General features: G+C 44.0%; 1 protein-coding gene and 1 long non-coding RNA gene across 3 annotated transcripts in view; one reads left to right on the forward strand and one right to left on the reverse strand.

The window, feature by feature from the left end:
- LOC307219794 overlaps positions 1-10,240 on the reverse strand; it is a 61,982-nt gene extending 51,742 nt beyond the window's left edge. For both annotated transcript variants that reach the window (XR_013840565.1, XR_013840566.1), the window contains exons 1-2: positions 10,000-10,240; positions 1,739-1,956 (exon numbers count right to left, since the gene is read on the reverse strand). This is a non-coding gene — a long non-coding RNA (uncharacterized lncRNA). The remainder of the gene's footprint in view (positions 1-1,738; positions 1,957-9,999) is intronic.
- Positions 9,722-20,375, forward strand: part of PKIA (cAMP-dependent protein kinase inhibitor alpha) — a 37,012-nt gene continuing 26,358 nt past the window's right edge. The window contains exons 1-2 of the mRNA XM_079983250.1: positions 9,722-9,968; positions 10,528-10,677. The gene's annotated coding sequence lies outside the window, so the exon portion shown is untranslated. The remainder of the gene's footprint in view (positions 9,969-10,527; positions 10,678-20,375) is intronic.

Genomic DNA, 20,375 nt, shown 5'->3' on the forward strand with positions numbered 1-20,375 from the left:
GAGCCCTACTTGAACTGGAGAAGGAAAGTTTGATAGATTTCCCTACACAGGAATTTGATGACTTTTGGGACCAGGACTTGGGTCAAGAAGAGGTTAAAACTGTGAGGGCTCTCGGACTTGGAAGAGGAGGGAAAAAAGAGAAGAACAAAATAAGAGACTGTTGGAAATACCAGAGGAACTTAGAAGAACAACAGTCAAGAGTGGAAATTTTGAAAGACGTCCTGAAATACCTTTCGGATCTTAGATTTAACTATGGAGATTTGGTTGCCCTGTCGAGAAGGAATAAAATCATCTTTAGGTGGGAGTTTCCCCGAGATCTATTCTTTAGCCTCAAAGGAAGGAAAATGAAAATAAGATCAGTGGAAGACAAAGTAAAGTTCATGTATAAATATGAAGAAGACTCGCAGAAGGGACTTGGAAAAGAGTTAAGAGCATCGGACAGAAGATCACCAGGTTGATGGACTATAGGGAATTGGCGGATATGACTGGCAGAAGAGTTGGTGGAAGAAGATTGGAAAAAGTTTAAAGACTATTTATAAAAATATTGTAAAATTAATGTGTTAGAAAAATGTTGGAAAGGAGCTATATGGCTTTAGTAGAAATGTTACATGGAATTAAGTACAAATAGATTATTAGAGTATTAAAGGGAAAATAAAGTTAAAATATGTTAAGACAATTATATATTAAAGGGAAAAATAAGGTTAGAATATGCTAAGATAAATTACAGGACAGAAAACAGAGGAAGATGGAAAGGAATTGCTGAAACAGTTAATTAAAGTGGAATACAAAAAGGGAGGTGTGAGGAGGTCGTTGAAACAAGTAAATAAAAGTTAAGATACTGAACTTATTAGATGTATTTTAAATTGTGTTTGTTTGGTTTTGTTAATTTAATGTTTGGGGGTTGGTGTTGTGTGGTGTTTTTGTTTTTGCACTGTATTGTATTGTTTTGTTTTGTTTAATTCTTTGTCTTTCTTTTACAGTCTTTAAAATGTTAATAAATATTATTTTTTTAAAAAAAATAGACTTGGGCCAGAAAGGCCTAGGTACAAAATTAGTCACTGGGTGAACTTGTGCAAGCCAAGTCTCCCTCAGAGGATTGCTGTGGGAGGGAAAAATGGAATAAACCCATATATACTGCTTTGGCTGCCTTGGAGGATAAAAATTAACAACTAAATTAACAAATAATATCATTACTGTAGTGTAAATATCACGACTCTGAAATGTTGCAAGGAGACGGGGGCTGCTTTTCTGCCTTTGATGGATGTATATTTTTCTGTACAAGAGGGATGCTTAGGTTAAGTTAATATACAGTGGTACCTTGGTTCCCGGAAGGCTTAGTTGTCGAACAAATTGGCTCCTGAATGCCACAAACCCATAAGTGTTCCGGTTTGCAAACGTTTTTCAGAAGCTGAACATCCAACACAGCTTACTGCAGCCAATCGGAAGCCACACCTTTGTTTCCAAATGTTTTTGGGAGTCAAACGGACTCCTGGAATGGATTAAGTTTGAGAGCCAAGGTGCCACTGTATGTACATAAGTAGCAGTTGTTTCCAATAGATCACAGGTTATGTAGGGGAAAGGGAAGTCCACATACAGTGTACCAGGCCCAGGAAATCCTGTTGGCATCCTTGCATTATACCAGCTACTTTGCATTTCTGCATTTTATATTTTCTCAATTCTACAGTGTATGAGCTAGTCCCTAGCTTTTCAGCCTTAAATATGACACTAATCCACTTACTAAGAGCATTTCTGTGTATCTTCAGTCCACCGGAGTCAGCACAACGGCACAAGAAGTCCAACTGGTTGCTTGGGACCGTAATATTTTTAGAAGCACCAAGGAGGCCATAATCACACAAGCTATGCTTTTCCCCAGGGAACTGAATCGTTGCACATCTCTTGCGTCATGAAGTACAGCCATTTTGAACATCAAAACGCCTTCCCTTAGCCCTGCAGTACCTGCAAAATAAAATGCTTCTTCAGCTACCTATCCTATTTTTAAAGATATTATCAAAGCCTTACGTGCAACCCATGTCGTCAACTCTGCATGACCCTAGTGACCTTTGCATCCAGGGCTGTATTTCCAAACCCCATCCCTCAGTTTTAATGAGGTTTGCCACAATGAACCAACAGCACAAAATATATATTCTAGCACAAATCCTTTATAACGGTACGCAGTGGAGCGACAAAGCGCCAGACAATACTGGGGCTGTCTGGGCATTCATTATATTGTCAGTGTGCTTACAATAAGCACATTGTGGAGAAAACAAGAGGGCAAAGAAAGAAGAGCTCTGAAATCCGTTTTAAAGGAAATGCCTGCGAAACATGATATAGTTTGGGCAGGGTCCTGCTGGACACACGGAAAGCAAAGCAAATGATAAACTTGGTCTGACAGCAATCAAAGGTACCAGACAGGAGGAGGAAGAAAACCAAGTCACTTGCAGTTCATAACTGCAACTGTCAGGTGCATCCTTCATAAACAGGCATTCTGGAAACCTGGACTCAAGAAGATGCTCAGGCCACCCTTTTCTTTCAAGGGTCCTCCTTGGCCACCGTTAGCCTTCCACCTTCAAAAAGAAGCCCGCAAAGTTCAGGTGGAACCAGAAATGAAAAGGTAGGCACACTTGCCCATTCCTGAGCGTAGCATCACTGTTATTCCATTGCCACCATTCATTTCTGCAGAGCTTCTGATGCGCCATGAACCTTAGAAGAGTTATCTGTCTCATCCTCAGTGATGGTAGGTAGTTGTCTAACCAAAAGTGTCAGGATATTACAGACCTGATGGGTTTTGATGTAATTTACATGCATCATAAATAGGTCAGAACCCCATTAGCTACAATGCTTTGCCAGAAGATTAGTGACACCAGAAGCTTAAAGATCAAGAAGGGTACAGTGTCTTTATAGTTGAACTAGGGGCTGCTCCCCGCCAAACTTCCTGCCACTCCCCACCATGTTAGACCCCTTGAGCTTCCTCTTCCCACCCCATGCGCTAAACAGTATTTTCGACTTCACAACCCTATTTCTGAAGTAGCTTCTTTCTTCCATTTCTTTCTTCCAGCTCCATGATACGATACAATACAATAATCTTTATTGTCATTGTCCCATACAGAACAACGAAATTGAAAAAATCTACATCAGACATTCAAAAACCCACAAGCCTGCTATCCCAGCTATCCCAGCCTGGTTAGCCCCTAAAAACTCTGATATCCCATAATTGAATACAATATACTCACATAAAGACTACCTTACACTGCATTTAAAACTAAAATCGCATTTGGATAGAAACTGTTTCTTAGGCGGCTAGTCCTAGTCTTTATAACCCTGTACCTTCTTCCAGAAGGCAGAAGCTGAAAGAGATCATTTCCAGGGTGCACAATATCCTGCACTATCTCTGCAGCTTTTACCTCGCACCCATCATCACTTTTACCCCCATGTCCATGCCTCCTCCCATTTTTTTGGGCAAGCCTGCCCACCCTGCACACATACCACTCCATACCCCATGGTAACCTCCGGCATCGTCCCACATATTGCAACACTAAGCACCTTTTTCGTTTTTCACTCAGGATGGCAGCTTTGTAACTCCATAGGACCTGCATAGGATAAAACCTCCATAGGACCTGCTCACCACAGTTCTGCTGCCATGGTTGATGAGAGCTGTCATGCAAAACATCTGCAGGGCACCAGGTTGGTAAAGGCTGGCCCAGACAGTCAAGAACAGGACTGTGGCACTATAGGTAATTGTGGCAGTAATTGGTTTCACCTAATATATCAGCTGTAGCCAGGGCTTTCTTTCAGCCGGAACTCAGTTCCAGCACCTCTCAGGTGGGTTCCAGCACTTCTTAGGTGGGCGCCATTGCCATTCTCAGAGAACGAGGGAGAGGTTCATGGTGAGTTCCACTTCCTCTTTTTCTAGGAAAATAGCATTGGCTGTAGCAGTTACAGTTTGTACTCCCTTCCTCAGGTAGCTATCACTGCCCATAGGTATATTCTTGTACAGGGTCCTTCTGTTTTGGTTCAAACAGACCGGCACAGCTCCCCGGTCTCTAATGGCACATGTCCTGGCAGCACATTAGTTTGTCTAAAAGTGGTGTGGGACTTGGGTGGAGGGGGCAACAGAAAATGTAGGCATGCAAGTGATCCACACACCTTTTTCTTGCTTGAGGTTCAATGTCTGAATGGAGTCATCCATGCATTTCATTCAGTGGAAGGTAGAATCAATGAAAGCAATTTATATGAAAAGGCTGACAGCACTTGCGGGTGATGAATAGCAATGTGAAGCGGTAGTGAAAATGTTAAGGGATGCATATCCTTAAAATATATGTGTAGCTCAGCACTATAGAGATCAGTTAATTAACAAGTGGCCTAAGACATTCAAGACTTTGCATGCTAAAACTATATCCTTGATTGGACCCGGTAAGCTCTGGCTGCTGCATTTTGTACTAGCTGCAGTCTCAGGACCGTTTTCAAGGCCAGCTCCATGTTGAGCCAACCTGTAGTCATAGAATCACAGAACTGTAGAGTTGGAAAGAATCCCAAAGGTCATCTAGCCCAACCCCCTGCAATGCAATCATCCAGATGGGAGGTCACTAGTGTTTGAATCACTGGGGACAAGCCGTAATTGTCCAGGAATGGCCATAGCTGGCAAACCAGCCATAGCTAGGAAAATCTATTACCCACCACTGAGGTCATGTTAGCTTCTAGTGGCAGTCAAGTTGAGGAATACACCCAGACTATATATCTGATACATTAACCAGGAACTAATACCAGACTGTTGAAATGTCAGGTAAAAAAATTAGGCAGTAGTATATTTTTAAGAGGAAGAAAACCCCTGTTCTGCTGCAGTTGACTGCTAAAGTACTCAGTGTTGACATGACAGGGCACACAACTGCACACGTCTGCCACAAGTGTTTCAGGGCTTAGAATCTGAGTGATTGGATATGTGTTACAAAACCTAATCCGTCCTTCCACCTTTCTAGACCTTTGGTACATCAGGCAATCTCTTGCGACTGATACTGTGACCATTACTACTGTTGAATCGTACAGCACAATCCTATATTACCTGGAAGTAAGCTTCACTGAACTCAGGAAGACTTACTTCAAAGTCGACATGAATAGGATTTACGCTGTTAGTCCTTGCCAACAGCCATTGCAGCTGACTTGCTGTAAGCATTAGTAGAGAGTTCCTTCAGATGTATCCCACCACAAGAGGAGATGGCAAAAATTAAGCTGACGGCAGAGAAAAAAGTCATCTAAGTGCAGTTTTTGAACTCTATGAAAAAGGTAGCAGCAGAAAGATTGTGAGAAATCAGATATACCGCATCTGAAGCAGTTGCAAATGAAGAATGTGTGGTTTCAAGCTTCACTCTCTGGTATAAAAAATTGAAGAGCTTCTGCTTCTCCTTTTGCTTGTGGGATCAGTGCTCACAGGCAGTTTCCCTTCCTGTTCCACTTTTCAGAGCATCCTTCAGCAGCAAAAGCTGCAGCTCAAGTAATGCTCATCCAATCCTAGCCAGCATATCACACAGTTGAAATGCTGTGTTCTCAGGGCTTTGGGCTGAGATTCTACCAATCAGTTACTAGCCAGCTATGGCCGCCTTCGTTTGTTTAACGTGGCCAAGGGCATGAAAGTGCACATGGATATATATATTTTTTAAAGCACAGCCTCTTGTTTCTTTTAATATCTGTTCTCCTTGACTCCCATTTTGATTGAACGGGCTGTTGAAGCACAGCTGCAGGATCTCACAAAGGAAATTCAAAAACCCTTTTCTGGCAGGAGCTTCATTTTGTTATACTGACATGGTAAAAATACGAAGTTCTAAATATAGAGCAGGTTTTGCTGCTCTTAAAAATCTAGCATATTGTTCACAGTAGCAGAAGATTATTATACTGTATCAGACTGTTTGTTAGAACAGCGTAATCTGTTCTACCCTGACTGCCAGCAGCTCCTTGGGAGATTTTCTAGATCTTCTCTCGGATCCTTTTAACTGAAGATACCAAGAACCTTCCGAATGCAAAGCATACAGTATCCTCTACTGAGCTATATCCCTTCTCAGTAGCTCATAGTTTAATATCTTCAAGGTTCTCAAACTCCATCAGGTGAAACTGGCTTAAGACTGAGATGAATATTAGTGATGATTAAGAGCTCCCAACAAGGGAAGAACTTGCATGCATCATGGGCTGAACTACTCCTTTGCCTCAGAGGTCCTCAGTGGAAACAGTTGCCTGGCAACTGCCAACCAGCAAAGACCTGACCTGTTTATGAACTGAGCTTCATGGTTCACCTGCTCAGTCGCAGTTTTCTCAAAGATCCACACCAATGAAGGCCAAGAATGAAGGCCAAGAAAAGGCCATCTGAACAAACTGGGCACCATGGTTCTCCCCACCCCTCGTTAGATACGCTAACCTTTTGAAATATTTGATATTTGGGAGCCTCTCAGGGCTATAAAGCAGGATGTAAGTAACAAAAACTTTCAAAAATGAACAACTGAATGTTAAACATAATCAAATCACATCCATTTCAAGAGATTTTGCTCAAGAGAAAGGTCTAGATCAAGCACTTCGGCCTACTTCGATAGTTATTTGCCATGTCAGCCTGTGATATTTTTTAAAAACCTTGCCCAAGTTTCCCTTCCTTTGAACATTCTGCAGCTCTGAAGAAACAATAGATCCACCACAAATCACTGTCTAGAATCACTGGCCACAGATGTGAAGTATCTGCAGTATACACTTTACACGGAATATTTATAGGTATAAAATAAAAACTCCGAGGGGGAGAAAGAGAAGGGGGTGGGGATTACGGCAAACTTTGTTATAAATGCAATAAGTGATCAATAGAGAGAGAGAAAGCCATTGAGCGTTCTCTGCAAATGGTTCTGATGAAACATAATCTGTGTGAAGAGGCTGCATTTTTGTTTAGAAGTGCCAGCTGAATCACCATAGAAACGCACGAGGCAATGACCTTGAAGATTACAGTGCTAAAATTTCTCAAGTGAGCAAGGTGTCAGGCCTCAATACTTGCTTGGAAACTCCAGCTATGGTTGTGGGTACAGTGGTACCTCGGGTTAAGTACTTAATTCGTTCCGGAGGTCTGTCCTTAACCTGAAACTGTTCTTAACCCAAAGCACCACTTTAGCTAATGGGGCCTCCTGCTGCCACCACACCGCCGGAGCACAATTTCTGTTCTCATCCTGAAGCAAAGTTCTTAACCCGAGAGAGTATTTCTGGGTTAGCGGAGTCTGTAACCTGAAGCGCATGTAACCTGAGGTACCACTGTATTCTGTAGTAATATTCTGTAGGAAAAGGCTCTCTGAACATGCTGCAAACCATTGAGTGCAGTTCAATGTCACACACATCCAGTTGTTCTCTCCGTGAAAGTATTGCAGCTTGTCAGATAGAATGATACCCCTCTCCTCACCCCACATGTGGTTCTGAGCGTTCTCCTGACCTACCCAGAAAGGAAGAAACCCTGCTGTCAAGTCCTTGAGCATGGCTTCTGCTGGTAAGGCTAGTTAGGTGAGCCCTGCCCACTGTCTTCCTATTACTAACCTCCTATGTGCCTGGCATTGGAAAACATCTAGCCATTGTAAGCTAGGAGGGGAGACATTTTTCAGCCCATTTCTTTATGGGTAACCTTCTGAGGGCCACATACCGGCAATGTGTGGGGAGAGGTGGAAAGGTGGACAGAGTAATATTGGTTGTGACTCTTACTTTGTATGGTAAATTATATTGTAGCCATGCAAAAATCACCTCTCCAACCCGATGAGGGGAGTTATCACAATCTGAGGATGCTTCAAGCCAGACAAAAATATTGAATCCAGGTGGCATCTGCATGAGTCCTTGAAGAACTCAGAAGTGAAATTGTTAAGCTTACATGCAAAAAAGTTTAATACATCCCTAAGACCAGCCTTCATATACCAGTGCAACATTATTTTTTAAGGGGGATCCAGGGAAATTACAGGCCAATTAGCTTAACATGAATTGATGGAAATCATTATTAAAGGAACATAACATGGATTTAAATGAACAAGCATTACTGAAGAGAAATCAACATGGCTTCTGCAAAGGTTAAGTCCTGTCCCACTCAGTGTCAAAAAGCATGTAAATGGGGTTATCTGGGTTTGGACTTTTAAAGAGATTTGGAACACACAAAAACATACAAAAGGTTAATGTGTAAACTTAGCCGTCAGGGGATCAGAGCATTGGTCCTTTACAGAATAGTAACTGGTTATAAAGAACAGGGAGCATAAAGTAGGTGCAAGTGGGTGGATCCTACAGTGGAGGAATGTAAGAAGTGCCCCCCCTAAAATTTGGGGGGATTGATGTCCCCCCCATTCACAAAAAGTCTTAAGAGAACCTCGAGAAGCCAATTTGATGGTGACACCAAATTATTCAGGACAAGCACCCAAAAGGATTGTTCCAAACTGGGCAAATGTGCAAGAAAATGGTAAGTGCAGTTTCATGTAAGTATTTATGGAATTATGCACATTGGGGCAAAATAGCATTTCTAAACCCTAAATTCGCATATACACTGATAGGCTCTGAGCTGGCCATGACTGAATTGAAAAGTGATCTTGGGGTCGTGGTGAACAGCTGAATGAAAATACAGTGGTACCTCGGGTTAAGTACTGTACTTAATTTGTTCCGGAGGTCCGTTCTTAACCTGAAACTGTTCTTAACCTGAAGCACCATTTTAGCTAATGGGGCCTCCTGCTGCTGCTGCGCCGCCGGAGCACGATTTCTGTTCTTATCCTGAAGCAAAGTTCTTAACCTGAAGCACTATTTCTGGGTTAGCGGAGTCTGTAACCTGAAGTGTATGTAACCTGAAGTGTATGTAACCTGAAGCGTATGTAACCCGAGGTACCACTGTACCAACTCTTTTGGTGGGAGTTGTGAAAAATGAAAATTCAGCGCAAAGGGCCAAAAATAAGGCTACCAATAGAATAGTGCCTTCACGCAAATTACGAGTGAGATGAAAGTTACTCACGCTTAAAGCAGACCCACTGAAATTAATGGGACTAGCTCCAAGGTTCACAGTTTTGCTCTCAGCATGACTAAGCCTGGCTCTAACAAAACAGAAATGAGAAAGATCGAACAGATTTTTGCTAAAACGCTGCGGAAACCTTATTGCAAACAGTTGGGACTGCAGCAGATATCTACAGCAACCACGCGAGAGGCCTACGTAGCCTTTCCTCGAAAACGCTCTGCAGGGAGCAATCGCTTTTTCCCAAGCACTCTTGCTTCTTGCTCAGCCTGCGAACGAGGCTCAAGGATCACAAGTTCTGCATTCCACAGCTACTCCGGTTTGCAACTCGCAGGTGCAAATGGATGGATCCCGGCTAAAGCGCACAGATCATCAGCTCCTCTCCCGCCCCCTCGTAAATAGATCCTCGGGGGAGCCCGGAGAGAAGTTAAGAGGGGAGGGGAGATTTTCGCGGAGCAGCCCATCGGGCATCCAAAGCCGGGGTGAAGTCTGAGGGAGGGAAGGCAGGAAATCTCCTTTGGCACGCCAAGCCTCGCCGGTTTCCCGGAGATGGAAGCTTTTAGCAACGAGAAGCGCGAAGCTTCCCCACGCCCTCATTTATCCATCCCTGCCTCATTCATCTATCGCGGTGGGGGGGGGTTGCCTTTCCACCCACCCCCAGTAAGAGCTGAATGCGGTGATCCGGAGTGGGGGAGGGAGGAAGAGGAGGAGCACGATGACTTCATGCAGCCGGAGCGCCGTGAATTTGGGATCAGCAGCTGCAGCTGCACGTTGGGGAGGCAATGACAGCGGGAGCTCCGCCCGGGCGTTTGTCCAAAGCACCCCCGGCGTAATCTTTTTCCAAAATAAAAAAGACACCCCCCTCCTTTGCAAATAAACCACCACCCGCAACAACCTGCAGGGGGCGGAGAGTTGCCCAAAAGCTGAGAAGGTTCAGCCGCAGTGCGAGGGGGGAAAGAGGAGACGATGCGCTGAATCGGCCGTCGGGGAGGTGAGTAGATGTGTAAGATACAAACACACACCCTTTTCGCCGCCGCCGCCGCTGCCACTTCAGCAAAGGGAGGCGCAACACGTGCGGAACCGACGGTGTGGGCGAGAGAGCCTCGCTTGCTGGGCCGAGCGCCCCGTGGTGGGGGCTGGAGAAGCTGCTGCGGAGATCGGGGATGCTCCTCTGCTGGCATCCGAGCGGGGCTCCCCCCGTCCCACGCCCGCCTCTCCGCTGCTGTTGAGTGACAGCGGGGGCCCTAAGCTGCTGAGAATTGGGGTCGGAGGGGGGACTTTGCCTTGGAAGGCTTGCCCGGCCCTCTGGTTTCGGGGGTCCCCCTCCCTCCTCTCCTTATTTCTTCCAAACAGGCTTGCGCGCAGAGCGAGCCGCCTCCCTCCTCGAGGGGCAGCGCTTGGTTTCTCGCCTTCCTAAAAATAGCCGGGAGTGTTTAGAGGGAGGGAGGGTGGCTGGGGACGGGAGGGGGGGGGCGCTGCCTCTTTCCTGCCTCTCCTCGGACCAGGACCGGCGTGACGGCGGCTCCTTTGCTTCCCCTTCTCCTCCCCAGGACGTGCGTAAAGAAGGGGCACCCGTTGGGGTTTGTGGCGCTCCGGCGGGATGGAATAAACGACGGACCTACGCGCCAGTGTGGTGGACTGCTAAGGGATGACGCCTAAACTATGGGACATGTGACAGCTCTACTTCAGTTTACTTAAAGGTAGGCCAAAATATGATGGCAGGGGTTGGGGGGGTCAGGCTGGTTGGAGGGGCGGGGTGTGTGTGGTCATTTACTGCTCCTGGGTCCTGGATACTCCTGCTTCTCCCCACACAGCCCCGGGGCTTATTGGGAGCTGCTCCTAAAGGGTGCTACCATGTGTCTTCCCACCCCCCCCCCAAACACAAGCAGCCATTTTAATGTTATGCACATACAGTTACACAGCTGGTAGTTGAGAAATGTCAGTAACAACAGTGAGGCCCATGAAGAACTAGTTGTGATGTGTCGGGATATGAACCAGTTCTTGTATCAGAGTCCAAAAAAGAGAAGCAATCTAATCTTGAGCCTGTTTTGGATCATAACCCAAAATATATGCTTTCTGTCCTTTGTGCTACTAACCCTCTTCTGTGTTGATTGTTCATTTTTTAAAAATGGCTTAAAGGATTAGGTTCTCTGAAGGATGACATTTGCTACGTAACACCTATAAGGACCCTTGATTTGAATCTTTCTTCTTCAACCACAGGAAAGGTGTCAGGCAGCAGCTCCCATATTTGCTGTTGGATGCCTTCAGTGTTTCAAGCATTTGGCTGAATAAAAACCCACAAACGGGTGGGTTGCGTAGTAATCTATCATTTCCCTCCAGTAATGGAAAATCCTTCCTGCCTGAAATGTGGGTTTTGTGCCAGAATGTGCAATGTGTTATGCCAATAGTCTGCTGAATGCCATGGAAGCATCCTTTATGTTTGCTGGAAGCGAATTCATAGTGGGCATTTTGTTCTTTTTAGCAAATGCGGAAAAGAAGGAAGTGCTTGCTGTGGGCTTTTCCAAGTTCTACCCCCACATGCTACTCATTTAAGTGATAAATATAGGTTAAAATCAACACTACCGCTTGTTCAAGAGAGAGACTGCCAGCCAAGTCATTTATCTTGTTTGATTAAAATTAGGAATGATGCGTATCAAAGTGGTCGCTGCCTGCAGAAATGGGCTCAAAGTGTCCCATCCTCTCCTGTTTAGCATGGCAAACTTGGACTTTTGAAGGTTTCTGTATATAGTAGCATAGATGACCTGTTTGAAGACCCAAATACATTATTGCTATAGTTTGGCATCTTTTGCTTTTCTTGGTGTACATTCCATCTTGTGAGCAACTGAGAAACTGTTTTAAAATAGAATCTATGTTTGACAGGTGTGAATCTTGGTTAAGAGCCTAATTGTCCACAGTTCTTGGATATGTACTGCTTCTCAACTATCAGAATGATCTCGGTATTTAAGTAATCTTTCCCCCCCAAGTAGATATTTTCACAGAGGGTTACATTTATGAAGCAGTTGAGAAGAACACACAACGTGTTAAGGAGATAATTGTGGCTCATTTAGTAATCGGTTTACTAAACCACTGATGACTACTAAAAATCTAAGGGAGGGGAATCAACATTTAGAATTCTCAGTTATTTTCTGATGAGGCTCTTATGGTTGTAGCTGCTGTGTGACATGCAGAAATTACTAGAGCCTCATCAGGAGGTCACTTTCCCAGAATAAGGTAACATCATTTCAGTTTCCTAGATAATTTGGGAATATCTTGGTCTTGTGACAGAGGTAAACTTTAAGCTTCACAATTTCTGGAATGAGATTTTAAAATGTATCCCTTTCAGACTTTTCTGGTAATTGACATACCCTTTTATTATGCAGAAGGGACGCGGGTAGCACTGTGGGTTAAACCACTGTGCTGCTTGGGCTTGCCGATTGGAAGGTTGGTGATTCGAGGCCCCATGACAGGGTGAGCTCCCGTTGTTTGTTCCCAGGTTCTGCCAGCCTAGCAGTTCGAAAGCACACAGTGCAAGTAGATAAATAGGTACCGCTCCGGCGGGAAGGTAAACAGTGTTTTCGTGCGCTGCTCTGGCTTCGCCAGAAGCAGCTTAGTCATGCTGGCAACATGACCCAGAAAAACTGTTTGTGAAATCGGACAAACGCCAGCTCCCTCAGCCTGTAAAGCGAGATGAGCGCCACAACCCCAGAGTCATTCACGACTGGACTTAATTGTCAGGGGTCCCTTTACCCTTTACCTTTTATTATGCATGTGCCCCATTCTAGCTCTGAGCACTTTGGAAGTATCTTGATTGTTGAAGGCTGGTTTAGGGAAACTGGCCTTTGAGATGTTGCCGCACTCTCAGATTCCACCAGCACCAACCAACATGGCCATTGATGAGGGTTTGTGCAAGTTATAACTCTCCAGCATTTCTGATCCCTGATTTAAGGACACACTTTAATGCCCTGTTTTGAGGAAGGTCCTTCATTCACATTTTTCAAATGATTGCAGTGCCTTAGACCACAAATGTGTGTGTTTTAAGAAACTTTGGACTCTAAACTCATTGCAAATCATCCTAGAATTTTCAATATCCAGTTAGTCAGTGATGTCAAATGCAGTGAAGAATAAGCCAATTTAAAAATTAAGAGGATAGGCCTACAAAATACGTATCCATTGCTAAAGCATAGAAGAACTCTGCATTCGACCATTCTGACTCAAGATAAGGAAACTTCCTATGTTCCTCCTTTATTCTTGGATCACCTTGAGGAGATCCTTTATCTTTCTTTAGACCCTTAGGACTGCAATTCCAGTTCTTCACCATTCATTGTGCTTATTCCTTGGAATTGTTGCATTTAGATATTGTAGTTCTGCAGCCAGACACGGAATAGTGAAGGAGCATTAACTGCTTTGTACATTCTCCTGTATAGGAGCCATCTTGTTTAGCCCAAGGAAATCTTGGTGATGGCTTGTGGGTATATAGATGAACCACATGTTGTTGGCATCCACATGTTGTTGTTCCATTGAGAGACAGTGGAGTGTGCCTCCAGGGGTGAAGTCAAACCACTGTGTTAGCAGCACTGATGTGACCTCTCCAGGGCACAAGCCTGCGCAGTGTGTATGGAGGTCCTGGGCTGCCCAGACGATAAGACCCCCCTCTTGGCCTCACTGATGTGGTCCTAAGGAAAGCAGAGCAATACATTTGGCACCAGCTTGACTGCAGGAGTTGTCAGAAGGCGCCATACAAGGTGCCATCAAATTGTAGGGACTCCACTCCCATTTCCTCCTTAGCCTTCTCCTGAAGATATTCCGCAAGGCAGGGGAAGTTTAGAATCAGAGTTTTCCTGCTCCTAGAAGGGCTAACTTCACACGTTAATGAGAAGTTAACCTTTAAGTGGCATGGCAGCTAGAACTGGGAATGAGGCATGCCAGCAAAAGCTGCATCTGTTGGATTTGCTGCCTACTCTGCAGCTATTACAGAAGCGCCACCAGACAAAAAAGCAGCAACGTTAGCAGTAAGTTATTCATTGTCTTTCTTGAGAGAGCAAATGTTGCTGTGGCTTTTATGGCAAGCTGTTTGTTGATAGAGCTGATACCAACATGAAATGGTTTATCTCCATCTGTTGTCTGCCTTTCAACATGGAAACTAATTTATTGGGCATAGTGGCCAAGATTCATATGAAAGTTGAGGAGGAATCCACTGAAGCCTTTGCTGTGCTTACCCATAAACTGTATTGATTGGTTGTAAAGGAGGATGAAGGTACACCTCAGAATAGTTAAGCTACACACGTTTGCCTAGGAATTGACATGTAGGGGTATATAGCTTTTAATGGCATAACCACTTGAGAGGAAAGTTAACTGGCTTTTGCCTTCCCCACCCATCCCAATTCAGGGTGAAATTCTTCTGCCTTAGAATACTGCTTCCATGGCTGCATTTTATTTTATTTTTAAAAGGAAAAGCTAAAACTGTGTGAGTTACATAGCTTAGCCCCAAAGAAATGGGTCTCTCTAAAGAGATGAGCTGAAAGGAAGAATTGGGGGGAGTGGGGTGCTGATTTAATTCTGTTCTCATAAAAATGCTCCCACAGCCTGACATGCCTCAGAGGGTAGAGTTGTCTTTTGGAAGCAGATGTTAGCGTGGGAGGCAATTACAGCCGATATGGAGAAGCTACTTCACACAGTGAGGAGGAGAAAAATATAGAGGTGTTTGTGGGAGGACAAAGAGGCAAAGTCATCTTGCATGGAAAGAAAGAGGCATTAATTAGTGCGGGAAGGTAGCAACGTAAGTCTTCAGCGACTCTTGCATGCCTGCCTATGTTAAATGTTAAAGCTATTCCAGACAGAGGCTGTACCCTTTGTTTTCTTCTTCCCTGTGCTGTAATGCATTTATCGCCCATTTACCCGTTACCCACCTTCCCTCCATTTAGGCAAATGGGACTTGGTGGAAAGCTTTTCCTTACCCTGCCCCATTTTTGTGGGGCCAGGGAGAGAAGGTTAGAGCTGGGAAGCACATTTGGTGCACTCCTTTGTGACTTGGCTGCTTCCACCAAGAAGTGAGTGTGCCCAGCTAAAAAGAACACCAGGCTAAGGTACCTGCTTAGTGCTCGTGAACTGGAAGATGTGAACCATGAATTGCAAGTGAGCTTTGAGTGGTTGTCCTGCAAGTCTCTGCATCAATATACATGACATAGTGCAGGATCCTGATTTCTTTTCCTTTCTCTCCAATGCTTTATCTTTCTATGGAAAACGTTCTGTTTCCTAAGTTCATATTGGAAACGATGAATGAATGCCAATTGCCAATAATATTAAGTGAGCTTGGTAGTTTCAGTGTTTTAAGCTTTATTAAATGCAAGTAAAATACAGTGGTGCCCCGCAAGACGAATGCCTCGCAAGACGGAAAACTTGCTAGACGAAAGAGTTTTCCGTTTTGGAGGTGCTTCGCAAAACGAATTTCCTATGGGCTTGCTTCGCAAGACAAAAATGTCTTGCGAGTTCCTGCGGGGGTTTATTCCTTTCCCCCCCTTTTTCTAAGCCGCTAAGCCGCTAATAGCGCTAATCCGCTAAGCCGTCAATGGGCTTGCTTTGCAAGACGAAAAAACCGCTAGACGAAGAGACTCGCGGAACAGATTCTTTTCGTCTTGCGAGGCACCACTGTAGACATGCTAAATTAGGTAACAGTCTAGGGTACCAGAATTCGTTTTGATTTAGACTGAAAAATTTCCACTGCAAATTCCACTGTAATATACCAGGAAAAGACTCCCAATTTAAAATACTGGTATATCTATCTATCTATCTATCTATCTATCTATCTATGATGCTGATATGTATGTGTATAAGCGCTGAGGTTATGTCACATTGGTAGTGAAAGAAAGCAAGGTGTGTATCAAATTCTTTTTCATATATTTCTTGCATATCACGTTGCTGAACTTAGAGCTACAGAGACTTTGGGGAGATGGAGTTTCCCCAGCCATAGCTGCTGGCTCCCTCTACATAGCATAAGCATATCTTGAAAGGACTTCACAAATCTTTGTGCAGTGTTTTGAGGGCTGCAGATTTTAGGGTGCCTTCCTCTCTTGCTACTTCACCTGAAACTATTGTTCTAACTTCTATAAGTCAGCATCTTGTTCTAAGAGCCCCATATTTGGGGAGCTGAAACATACAGTACTTGGCTCCCAATAGTACATGCTTTTTGTAACCATGATCCTTGTGATACTCTGCTCAAAACAGCCTTGATTTAATGAACCTAAGTACAAGTTATTGACTTAGCTCTGCTGAATATTATCCACTTGTTAATCTATGGTGCTTGTTTTAAAAGGAATCTAAAATAGCAGAGGTCCGTATTGATCCGTTTTTGTCATCTTTCCCCCTCCCTCAATTTACAGTTGTCCTTGTACTAACCTTGAACATAACAGTGAGTTTTAAAACATACATTGCAGTTTCAGATTGATGATTTAAGCCATGCATCTCCTCATTTTGTATGGCTAAATAGAATGGGTGATTGAATAATACTTCCTTCTCTTTCCCTCCCCACTACCATGCTGTTCACATATTCTGCATATTTAATTTTATTTTCTGCTGAGCAAAACACATTGCTGCAATACTCTTCCTTTTTTCTTTTTGTTGTGTAGGATGGCGTAAGTAGGTGCTGATGTTGACACAGCATTTTGTGCAGTCAAAGAGCTGTTTGTGTTTGCTAGAGAAAAGAAAGTAATGTTTCACAACAATGGAGATGGGAAGGCGCCTGTACTGGATATCACTTAATGAGGATTCTAGCCTAACCAAGGCATGTCTACTCTAAAGTAAGCCCCCAGTTTAGCTTGCTTCTGAGTAGACATGAATAGGGTTGTACTGTTCATTACATTTTTGTGCATGCAAGTTTGGAACCACCTAGGGTAAAAAAAGAAGGAGTGAATTTGTCACTAATGGTGATTCTCATGCATTCTGCTGTTTGGAAGTACAAGATTGTATTCAATAGTGATAGAGGAGAGAGCAAGGCGTTTCAGATTGATAAACACAGAATCAATATGGTTTTACATTAACAGCAGGCTTTTGTTCCTCTAAAGATAGGTGCTTAGATCTGATCTAACTGCAGAAGCCCTTAGCAACCTTAGTTCCAGGTGTTCAGTGATTGGTTATGGTTCCTGTGGAATTTTTGGAATTCACTGCTGTCAAGATATGCCAGTTATCTCTAGTTTAGAAGACTTTAAAAGAGGATTACAAATTCACGAAGAATAAGTGTTGTCAATGGTGCCAGTCATGATGATTTTATGAGTCATCCCTGTTTGGAGGCAACATGTCTCTGAGAATCAGTTGCTGAGGTGTGTCAGAGGGAGTGGGCTGTTGTCTTGATGCCCCACTTACGGACTTCCCAGAGGAATCTGGCTGGCCACAGTGGGAGATGGGATGCAAAAACTAAACAGACCACTGGGCACATCCAGCAGAGTTCATCCTATGTTCTCTTGCTGGGGGTCTTTCCTAGAGATGTGGAGATCCAGGAGGAAAAACCTGGGGAAATGGTAGGAAATTGGTTTCTCTCCCCACTCCTAAACTTTTCCAGTTTTTTTTTCTGGGCCTTCATATCACTAGCTATGCCACATTATTATTATTATTATTTTAAAAAAGTTCACACCTAAAATGAATATGACAAAGTTACTGAAAATAAACTGAGCACTCATCCAAGACCAGAGGCTGTGGCTGACTATTGGATATAAGCCTGCTGCAGCGTAATATGTGAAATGGACCTTGGTGCCAAGGTATCATCATGCAGAACACCAGCCATTGGCAGACTTGAAGGTTGCAGGTTCTAATTCATTTTTTTACACAGCTCCAGATTCAAAATAGTCACTTGGGGTGGGTGGAGCAAGATTCACACTGAGGGGGCGGGTTTCAATGGGTGGAGCTAAGTATCCGTGGCACTCCATGAGCTGGGTGGGCAGACTGCAGGTTTGGAAGATCTGCTTTGTTTTTTTACTAGAACTCAGAGTCTTACCAACCAGAACCAAACAGTTGCTCAGATGGGAAGCTAGGAACTAAGGAACCAGATGTCTCTGGGTTCAGGCTCTGTCCAGGAGTTTGTGATCAGTACCAGCACCAAGCTCATAATTCCTGCCACACAAAAATCCACTTATGGTTTTCCGGTGGGCAAGCTCTGTGTGTGTTGCCTTCTATTTGTTAGAAATTTGAGAGTCAGAAATCCTTGCTGATCTTCTGCAAACGACTTAGAGACCTATTGGTAGACCCCAGTCTACCATCTTCCCACCCTTGCCATGAGTCATAGCCAGTGGCGTAGCGTGGGGGGTGCAGGGGGGGGGGCCGGCCGTACCGGGCGCAACTTCTGGGGTTAGGGCAAATCCACGGGTTAGGGGGCGCAAATTACTTGCCTTGCCCCGGGTGCTGACAACCCACGCTACGCCACTGGTCATAGCTGTAGCTGAGTAACTGAAGATCAGGGATTTAAATTGGCTAATTAAGAGGAGGGGCCCTTTTCGTTGTTGCTATTGATCAGGAAATCTTTCTAATCTACTGCAGATTACCCAGCAGAAAACCTTGGTTTTTTTCCAGCCCTGCTGTACACTACTATCCTGAAAAAAATTGCATCATTATCTCCAACATGTATTGCAGATTGTGCCCTGAAATTTACTGTGTGTTCGGCCCAGGAAAGTTCATTCTCAAATTAAGGTCAAGGGAAAGTCAAGGGAAGGCTCTGATTAATCTCTAGCAATTCAAAAGACTGTATTCAAATAGGTGAGATTTTAAAGAGAGTCTTATTTTATATGGGGACTTTGTATTGTTCTGGAGCTTTGCATCATGAGCGGTGTGCTTAAATTGAGACCAGAGTGCACTGGAGGCAAAACTGGGTTTGGATATTAAGCACACACTTGTGGTTAGATGTGGATTTCATTGGGTTGGAAGCCCTCTGGTTGTATCCAAGCAACTCTGCTGGAGCTGAAGGGCTTGTTGCGTAGGAAAGAGCAAAAATATATTCTGTGCTGCTCCAGAGGTCAGGACTATATGTCAAGGGCTCAAGGTACAGGATGGTAGATTTCAGTTGAACATGAAGGGGAAATGTCTTAACAGTAAGAGGAGTTTGAACATGGAGACAGTTGCCTAGCAGGAGATGATATTCCCTCTCTCACTAGCAATATCCAGACAGAGGCTTCACAGACATCTATTGGGATGCCCTTGCTCTGGATTTCCTACATTGAACAGGAGGTTGAATTAGATGGTTTACAAGTCTTCCCCACACACTGCCCTTAGAGCTTGCAGCTAATATTATGTGGCCAACATTATCCTGATTTTTAATAATGGTCACAACTCTTCATTTCTACTAGAGTGGTTCCATTTCAGAAAGCCATGTGACTTTTATTAGATTCTGCTCCTTGTTTAGAGTACAGCTGTTTTCTTTGAACACAAAGAATATGTGAAAATAATTATGTATGTGTATATATTATTGCTGAGTATCCTTGAAATGCATCCAAATTGAACAGAAGATGGGAAATATAAGACATTTGCAAAATATTGACACTTGAAGGGGAAAAATTGTCGGCTACACTATAATACTTGTAAAATCAATCCTAAAGCTCAGGTCTATGGTGCGGCTGGAAAAGACGGAAAAGAAAGGGCAAAGTCTCCCTCCTCTGAGCCCTTATCCCCCTGTGGAACCAACCATAAGTGTGATTAGTTGAGAAACTGCTGCCAGCAGCGTTCCTACTGGTAGTGATAAGGATAGGTCGTTGTAATAGCACCATACATGGGTCAACTGAACCCAAAGCTGCTTGTTAACTTTGTCACTCCAGTGTTCACTGGCTGGGATTAAGATTACTCTGATGTTAGATTAATAATTTTTTAATGCCATGATGCATGACTAAAACATTATTTAGGATTTTCTCTAAATTAAATAACATTCAACACCTGACATTAACCTATTGCAGGGGCCACCAGCCTTTTTTGGACCAGTGGGCACATTTCAGATTTTGAGAACGTTGTAGGTACCAGTCACACACACAAAAGCTGTCATTTGGAGCATGCCATAGGACAACAGGGCTACCGCAGGGGGTGGGGCATAGCATGACACAGAATTACAGACAATACAGTCATTGCTGCTTCTCTTCCCACCCTACCCCCCAGAACAACCTCATGCTTACCGTAGGAAGTCAGTGATGTCCTGCTGGTCCTGACTGTGCAGATATAACTGCTAAAGGCAGTGCCAACCCTAAACCCAAAGCCTGGGAGACATTCCTAAGCCTGTTTGCAAAATTTTAGCACTCTGCCTTTGCTGTTTAGAGAGGGGATTCTTTAACATCCACCTGCACTTACGTATTAGTATTAAGTATTAGTATTTGCGGAAATTAGCTTCCTAGGGAGTACTTGATCTCTGACAAACCCACCACAGGAAAGATGCATC

The sequence above is a fragment of the Podarcis cretensis genome, assembly GCF_951804945.1.
Source record: "Podarcis cretensis genome assembly, chromosome: 7".
Classification (NCBI taxonomy): Eukaryota; Metazoa; Chordata; class Lepidosauria; order Squamata; family Lacertidae; genus Podarcis; species Podarcis cretensis.